We start from the raw sequence: 8,577 nt of genomic DNA, 5'->3' as shown, positions 1-8,577 counted from the left end.
TACCTGCAGGTGTATCTGTAAACATGTCTTATCTTAGAACTTGGTTCTTACTCTCAGAGTTAAATCAGCCCATCCTTGTTTGTTATGTGAAGTCTCCCTGTCTCTATACTTGATGCTCAGGACCTTACACACAGAATAAGCATCCCTGGTCTGCTCTCTTTCAAATTTACAGCTATCAGTCTGCCTGTTCTGTTCCCTACTCTGTCTCTGGTGAATCCTCTCACACACCGCCGACCCCTTGCCTCTGGCCTATACCCCAGTTCTTGTATGCATAAATAAATAAGTCTTTACCAAAAAAAATTACAACCATCCAATTTCTCCAATCATATGTTATTAAATTGATTTTATTTTTGCTGACCTGATTGATGCATTTTTGATTTCTAAACTAAAGGGATAGGGGATTTTCCCCTGTGCCCTGACTACTGCTGACATATTAACACACACATACCAAACCACAGAGTTGAAAAAAAAAAACATTCTTTTGAAGTGATAATGAAGTAATGATTAGAATTTAACACCTTCTAAAAAGGAAATTCATCGATATAGCTCTTTAAACTTTGAGGCTCTAATTCAAAACTTCCCCACTGTTTTTCAACAGACTCAGTGAGCACAATTTTACCGTCAAAAGTTGATTACTTTTGTCATTTTATTCCTTTTCCTGGAGGGGGTGGGCTTTAGGTGATTGTTTAAGGAATTGTACATGTGTTTATGGAAGCTGGCCAGTCTACAATTTGCAGAGTGGGCCCACAGGCTGAAGATTCAGGGAAGAGTCCAGGATGCAGTCTGTGTCCAAGGCTGTCTGCTGGAGAATTCCTTGCTGAAGGGAGAGTACGACTTTCAATTAACTGAGGGAGGCCTTCACTATTCCTGACCCAGCCACCTAGCCTTCTCGCTCATGGTGAATCACTCTCAAGTATGTGCTGCTCCAGCCTGCAGTCCCTCATGTCAAGCCTCTGTTTCTGAGTTCCAATTGCATCAAGGTCATCTCAAGAGGTCCACAGTCTTATTTAAATCAGAGGCTTTGACTCTGCATCTGTTCAGTGGTTCTTGCACATTGCATATTTGCAATTTGCTATGAGAGTAGATCTTAAGAATCCTTATCACAAGAAAAAAAATGTAGCTGACGATGAACGTTAACTGAATTTATTGGGGTGATAATTTCACAAAATATACAAGTAATGACTCATGTTGTACGTATGAAACGAATAGAAGTTCAATCATACCTCAATAAAAAGAACTGAACTTTGACATGAATGACTAAGGAATGGAGCGTGATGGGTACAGAGCATGTGATATGTTAATGAAGGAACCATAAAAGACAAAAACCAGGGGAAAACAAGCTGACAATGCTTATATATATATTTTTTTTTACTTCCAACCACTGAATTCTAAGTAGTCAATGTTTTTTGTGTCAAAGATATAGCAAGTCTTATTAGTAAAAAGGAAAACATGTACTGTCAAAAATTTCTACTTTATTTTCTCCACCACTAGTTGGTGATTGCTAGGAGCCCAAGGTGAGAGTTGAAGCTGACTTAAAGGTTAGTTCACATGTCCCCACCTTTTGTAAAGAATTTCCTCATGATTTTCCAACCTCTTTAAATAAAAGTGACCACTCCCGGCTATCTTCTCACCAGAGCTGGTACAAACTCCTAATCCAAGATAAGTAAAACTCAAAAGCCAATTTTAGTTTCTCTCTTTCTCTTTCTTTGCCTCTCATAGAATAAATTCCTTCAAAAAAGAAATAATTATTTAGTCTTCTTTAAATCATTTGTGGGGGTCGGGAGATAGAACTTAGCAAATAATAATTCACAGCTAACATCTTTCTCTTTCCCTGTCCAGCATGGGGCTAACTACTATTCGCAATCATCTCATATAACCTTCACAGGGATACTATATGGTATGTATTACTCTATCTCTACTTTATAGGTAATGAAACTGAGGCTCAGAGAAGTTAAGTAACTTTCCCAAGATCACACAGACCAGCTTCAGAGGCTTCATGCTTGGTCATTGCACTATAATGTCTCTCTCCTAGAATGTCTGATGATGTGAGGACTAAAGAAAAATTGTCTGCTCACTTCTGATCAGGAGCTAGGATTCTATGACACTTTTCCACATAAATTTCCATTAAAATAAAATTGTTCTCGTAATTTGTAGTAGTGTCTAGTCTGTTCAGGTTGCTATCACAGAATACCATAGACTGAATGACTTGTAAATGACAGAAATTCATTTCTTACAGTTTGGAGACTGGAAGTCCAAGATCAAAGTACTGGCAAATTCAGTGACAGGTGAGCACCAGCTTCCTGGTTCACAGACAATCATCTGTTCACTGTGTTCTCCCATGACAGAAAGGGATAAATGAGTTCTCTGGGTTCTTTTTTATAAGGGCACTAATCCTCCCATGAAGGCCCCACTCTCATGACCTAATCATCTTCCAAAGACTCCACCTTTATTTTTTTTTATTTTTTTATTTTTTAAAGATTTATTTATTTTTTTAATACAAGAATTGGGGTACAGGCCAGAGATGTCGGGGGGCGAGAGGATTCACCAGAGACAGAGTGGGGAACAGAACAGGCAGACGGACCAAAGACACTGCTGAGGGGAGCAGCAGGCGAGACAGGAGAGGTCTGTCCCTCCATGTGGGTTTCTCCCTGGCCAGCTGGGAACCGAACTCGTGCTGTAGTGGCTGCGGATCACTTCATAGTTTGCGTCTTAACCCCTGCGCCACCAGGGAGGCCCCAAAGGCTCCACCTTTAAATTCCATCACATTGAATGTTAGAATTAGCAAAAGAATTTGGGAAAGGACACAGCCATTCAATTTGTAGCAAGTAGTAAGAAATTATCTACCCATTCTGGCTTGTTTTTTAGTGCAAAAAAAAATCATATTATACATTCTTCACTCATACAAACTTTAAATATCCCAATTTTCTTTTTAGGGGTCTGGATATTAGCATATATACATTTTTTGTTCAAAATTTTGATCATGATAACTTGGTAGTGTTACAGGGCAACCCCAATGTGAAATGGGTTGGCCTGACTGTGGGTTCTCACCCAAGCGCTTATAAGGGACTTATAATGAGGCTTAAGTGTAAGCACACCCAAAAAAGGTTAATAGAGGATTTATTTATAAAAAGGGGAAATGAAGAAATTAATAACTCAGGGAGAAAGAGAGAGATATAAATTGGTGAATATGTCTTACCAGTTTTTCTGAGCTGGAACCCCACTAGTGTGCTGAGAGCCAGCAAAAAAAATCAAAGGGACCCCCAAGGCCCACATGTCTGGTTATATAATAAGCTTGGCTGCTTAACTCCACCCTTGGTTTTCAGCAGTCCTTTCTTCAGGGGTGATGAAATTATGGGATTTTTAGTTCTTGGTGTCTTGGATCTTTTTGGTCTGGGGTGGGGGTGGAGTCCATAAAAACTGTGTTTGTGGAGTTCCTGTAGGACATCCTCTCCCTGCAACAGTAACAAGCTATCAGTGATAATTTAAATTAAGGTGTTATATGAGGTGAAGTTTCTAAACTCAAATGCCTATAGGAACCAAAAATGTAACATAAATCAAATAGTGTGAGAGTTTATTGAGATACTGGGCTTATCGCTCAAGCAGGAAACTCAAGCAGGGCTGAAAAGAAAAATTTTGTGTTTCTATACAGTTACAATTTACTGAGCAAATTTCAGGAATCTGAGCTAAAAGAACAAGCATGATTCTATGGATGATTAAAAGGGAATTTATGAATGACTACCTAATAAGAATTCCAGAGAGATTTACCTCCACAAAGCTAAGTGTGCTGATGTAATGACTCCCACCCAACCCTATAGGACCATAGAAATATCTCCTAGGAAGTGAAGCTGCAATTTTTAGTTTTATCTTCCCTATGGAGAAATTCATTTACATCCCAAAGGTAATAACCTAAGATCCTGCTCCTTTGTGCCCTTACAGAGAGTTTGTTTACAGTAGGGAACAAAAGAGTTCTCATAAGGGGAGAGAGATATCAATGTGTAGTTTCATGGGATGGAGAGAAGCCATTCACCTACCATAGACACTATTATGTGTAAGATGATGACATCTGATGGCCTTGCCCCAAAGGCAAGAACTGGGACAAAGGAGAGATGAGATGATTATTTACTATGAATAAATAATAACTTGTTCTCCTCTTGTGCCTCAGTGTTAGCATACAAGATAATATTAATAAATATAGATATTAACACTCTGCTTAGAACCAATTAAAATGAAACTCTCAGTTGACCAAACTAAACATGTCTACTGGCTGAATCAGTCCATGATTTTCTAGTTTGCAGTATGAGTATCAGGTGTGCCCTGTGTTTTAGAAAATGGGTTGATGAATCATGATTTGAAGGGTACCCAAAATATCCCTTTTCTGAGGACAAAATTACTCTACGTTCTGTTCAGGACCTTCAATGGCTACTGCTAGTGTTTTGCTAGTTAAGAGCTTTTATCATGTTGCAAATAACTAGGAGGAGTGATAACCCTACAATGGCTATCAAATTTTGCTACCTCTAAACTGATCTGTTTACACATTGTTACCCGGTCAGCTAAGAACTTCTGCCTGCAGAGTATAGACCCATTTACCTAAATGATCCTAGATCAAGATGAAGAGAAAGAAACCTTTAGCTGAAGCCTGTGAACCAGAATAGTTCTAGATATTCTCAAAGCAGGAAGATTCTCACTATTGGAAAAAGCAGTGAAATGGTATGGACCTTCATTTTGTAGGGAAACAAAAATCTGCCACCCCAAAATACGTCTTTTTGGCAAGAGGCTGATTTCATGGTAGGAACTCTGAAGTTGGGTGGAAGTTGCTTTTGAAAAAGAGTTACATGTAAACTCTCTGTAAAGGTGTCTCCTTCATTGTACTAGGAAGAGAGAATCTCATCTGTTTTCAGTGGAGAAGGTAGAATTTGAATCTGCATTTCTTTGTTAACTGTTCCTTCCTTAGTAAACCCCCTATCGGACCTTCTCCCTTTCTCTATCCAGACACCCCCACCTCCACCTTTCCTCTTAACTAAGCTATCTGAGATGGCATCTGAAGCCATGTGGTAAGTTACTCGGCTTTTCTTGGTCTCATGTATACAAGAGCTAGAGATGTTATTATTAATGTTCTTTGGCTTTTTTCGCTTATCAAATTTTCTGATGTGTCTGATTATTGCCAGCCTGAATGAACCTACAGGGGTATGGAGATGATTTCCTTTGTGACCCAACAGTGTGGTGAGGGAAAGCAGTCAGATGAGGAGAGGGCACTGAAAGAGGAAGTGTGAGGCACTGAGCACTGATCACATGCTTCTTGAAGTTTCTTGATGCTTTTCAGCAATGGTTTATCTAGGTCAGATTTTTGTGTGATGTTGAGAAATATTATCTGAAAGAATACAGTAGCTGAGTTTCAGAGACTGATAACAGATAGCTAGAAATTATTTTAGGTAGATGCTCTTAGTTGCAAGGGATAGAGACACTCAGATTACCGTCAGTGACAAGGAATTTGGGTGAAGATGGGAAAGTCAGAAGAGAAAATAGTCACCAGTGAGTGGTCCTCAGGGGATAGTGAGAAAACTCAGTTCAGGGTGTACAGCGGAACCACCAAGTCTCTGGCTGTTCATGCAGCTATGAAACCAGACCTCTTTTTTCCCCTCAACAAGGAATCTAATTTGCTTATTATTAAGGTGTTCTATTTTCTGTCCTTGTGTGTTGCTGCTTCTCTTTTTCTATTCCCTTCCCCCACACCTTCCATTATGGTTTACATTCTTGCTTTCTTTTTTTTTTTTTTTAAAGATTTATTTATTTATGCATACAAGAGCTGGGGTACAGGCCAGAGATGCAGGGGGTGAGAGGATTCACCGGAGACAGAGCGGGGAACAGAACAGGCAGACTGACTGAAACACTGCTGAGGAGAGCAGCGGGTGTCAGGAGAGGTCTGCTGCACCATGTGGTTTGCTGCCTGGCCGCCTGGGGATCGAACTCATGCTGCAGAGGCTGCGAATTGCTTCATAGTGCAGCGCTCAACTCCTTTGTGACACCAGGGAGGACCTACATTCCATCTTTCTGAAAGACAATTTATTTAGGTTGAGTGTCCCAGGTGTAATCTGAAGCCAGCCCCATATATGGAGGGCAAGGAGAGACCTGAGAAAAAAGCAGAACACTACATACTGGTGGGTGGCAGTTTTAATCATCTAGGGATTTAATGGCAAGGCTTTGATGACCACAAGAGGAGTATTTTCCATAGCCAGCCCTCCAAATCTTATTATATAACAGGACTTTACAGGGTTTAATCACATGCACCATCTAGATGGTCTCAATAATGTATTTTATCTCAGGGATATGCCTTTGGGCAGCTTCTGGGAGTGAGGAAGTAAACAAAATGCACAGGATGGGTGATGATTGGAGCCTCTAATTGCCTGGGTCCAGCACACAGACTGTCATGTTCTTTTAATGGCCTTCCCCAATAACCTAACCTTGACTGAGAATTTAGCTCTTTAACTTTTTTCTTTTTGAAAGAAAAAAAAAATCAAAATTAAATACCCACCTCCATCCCATATATCCGATTCATACTTTCCTCCCAACCTCTCCCCTTTACTTTTGGTAACCTCAGTCATTATCAATATCCAGTATTTGTTTTCAAAACTCTATTTTTTCTCCTATAACAAGAGATAGTTGCAGGTATTGGCTCAGCTGCTCAGTGTAAACACAGAATTTCATTCATTCTATTCTTTCACTTTAAGCTTTTTGTTTTTCATCTTCAGTTACCTCACCTCAAGGTTGCAAGACAACTGCTGCAGATCTAATCATCATTGTGTCTACATACAAGGCAGGAAGACTGGAGAAGTGCTGAGACTGCAAGATTTTCTGTTGCTTCTGCTGCATACACACACACAGAAACACACACAATACACACTCACTTCTGTTTATGTCAGATTGCCCAGAACTGTGCCATATAACTACATTTAACTTCCATAAAGGCTGGGAAAGTGAATATTGAGTTTTCACCATCTGTAATGGGAAGACAGAAAGGTAAAAAGATATTGAGAAAAGCTTTTAGGCTAAAGGCTAATGAACAATGTTTGCCACAGTCACCTTCCCAACACGTGGTATCTAAGCAAAACTCAAAGACAAGTCATCCACTAGAAGACTTTGCCATCTATGGATAACAGCTATTGTGCCAGGAGTTGATCTGATTTGAGCAGAAGTCAGCATGACAGCTTTCTGTGGAAGGGGTCTGTGTACAGGACAAAAACTGATGCACTTTGTTTGGTACAGTTTGTTTTTCTGATAGCCAGATATATCTAAATTCTCATCTGTGACCCTATGACAATAGTATCAATAGGGAGTATGTCCCCAGGCCCTAGTAGGTACCTGAAATCTTGGTTAGTACTGAGCCCTCTGTAATACTATGCTTTTTCCTATATATACACACTTATGATTAAATTTAATTTATAAATGGGCACAGTAAGAGATTAACAATAATAATAAAATAGAACAATTATAACAATTACTGAAGTAAAAGTTACTGTAGTAAAAGATGACATGAATGTCATCTCTCTCAAAATATCTTTGTATATATATATATCTCTCCAAGGTTTCACTGTCCATGATTTTAAGTCATATATATGTATAAAGAGATATATATATAACATATATATAAAGATATATATATAACTTTATATATATATATCTCCAAGGTTTCACTGTCCATGATTTTAAGTTATATATATATATAAAACAGGTTTCACTGTCCATGTATAACTTAAAATCATGGACAGTGAAACCTTGGATAAAGGGGAATTATGATATAACTTAATCAGCTACAAATTTAACTATTTCAGTTATTATAATCCCAGATGGGCTCACAAATTTGCTTTGTTCATTCATACATTTATTCAATAAATATAATGGAATAATAGGTCGTTGTCTAGCTTCAGGAAATTGTGGCAATAAAGAAAATGAGGAGCTTACTTTCTAGTGGAAGAGAATGTATGCTCTAGTAATCCTGTTACTCTCTGTGGTAGGAATTAACAAATTTTCAATATTTATGTATTGAAATATATGTGTGTATATATGTATATATAAATATACATATATTTACAATCTCTAGCTGATAATAAGTGCTTGGCAAAACATAATTAAGTAAAGGATCTCCCTGGTGGTGCAAGGGGTTAAGCATAGCACTATGAAGCTATCGCAGCCTCTACAAGCATGAGTTCAATCCCCAGGCAGCCAGGGAGATACCCGCATGGCGCAGAAGACCTCTCCTGTCTCGCCTGCTGCTCCTCTGAGCAGTGTTTTCAGTCAATCTGCCTGTTCTACTCCCAACTTTGTCTCTAGTGAATCCTCTCACCCTCCACACCTCTGGCCTGTACTCCAGCTCTTGTATGCATAAATAAATAAATCTTAAAATAAAAAAAAAACATAGTTAAGTAAGGAATAGTGTGGGAAGTCATGACAGAGGGTTAGAGAATCAGCATGTTTTGGCTATAATTTATAAAATGTTCATAATTCAAAACCAAATGCTTTAGTCACAGACTTTTCAGTGTGTCTCCTTTAAAACTGGCAGCTATTTCTATTCTAGAGAAAAAG

The 8,577-nt window shown here is 38.8% G+C and overlaps 1 long non-coding RNA gene across 1 annotated transcript; it reads left to right on the top strand.

Moving 5' to 3' along the window:
• Positions 1 to 1,857: 1,857 nt before the first annotated feature.
• LOC129146244 (uncharacterized) lies at positions 1,858 to 7,077 on the top strand. The gene is made up of 3 exons (XR_008552788.1): positions 1,858 to 1,897; positions 2,237 to 2,285; positions 6,747 to 7,077. It is a non-coding gene; the product is annotated as an uncharacterized LOC129146244 (long non-coding RNA).
• Positions 7,078 to 8,577: the final 1,500 nt, after the last annotated feature.

The sequence above is a fragment of the Talpa occidentalis genome, unplaced genomic scaffold, assembly GCF_014898055.3.
Source record: "Talpa occidentalis isolate TD23 unplaced genomic scaffold, MPIMG_talOcc4v2.1 talOcc4.2, whole genome shotgun sequence".
Lineage (NCBI taxonomy): Eukaryota > Metazoa > Chordata > Mammalia > Eulipotyphla > Talpidae > Talpa > Talpa occidentalis.
The sequence above is the reverse complement of the archived record's forward strand: the minus strand, read 5'-3'. Positions and strand labels throughout refer to the sequence as shown.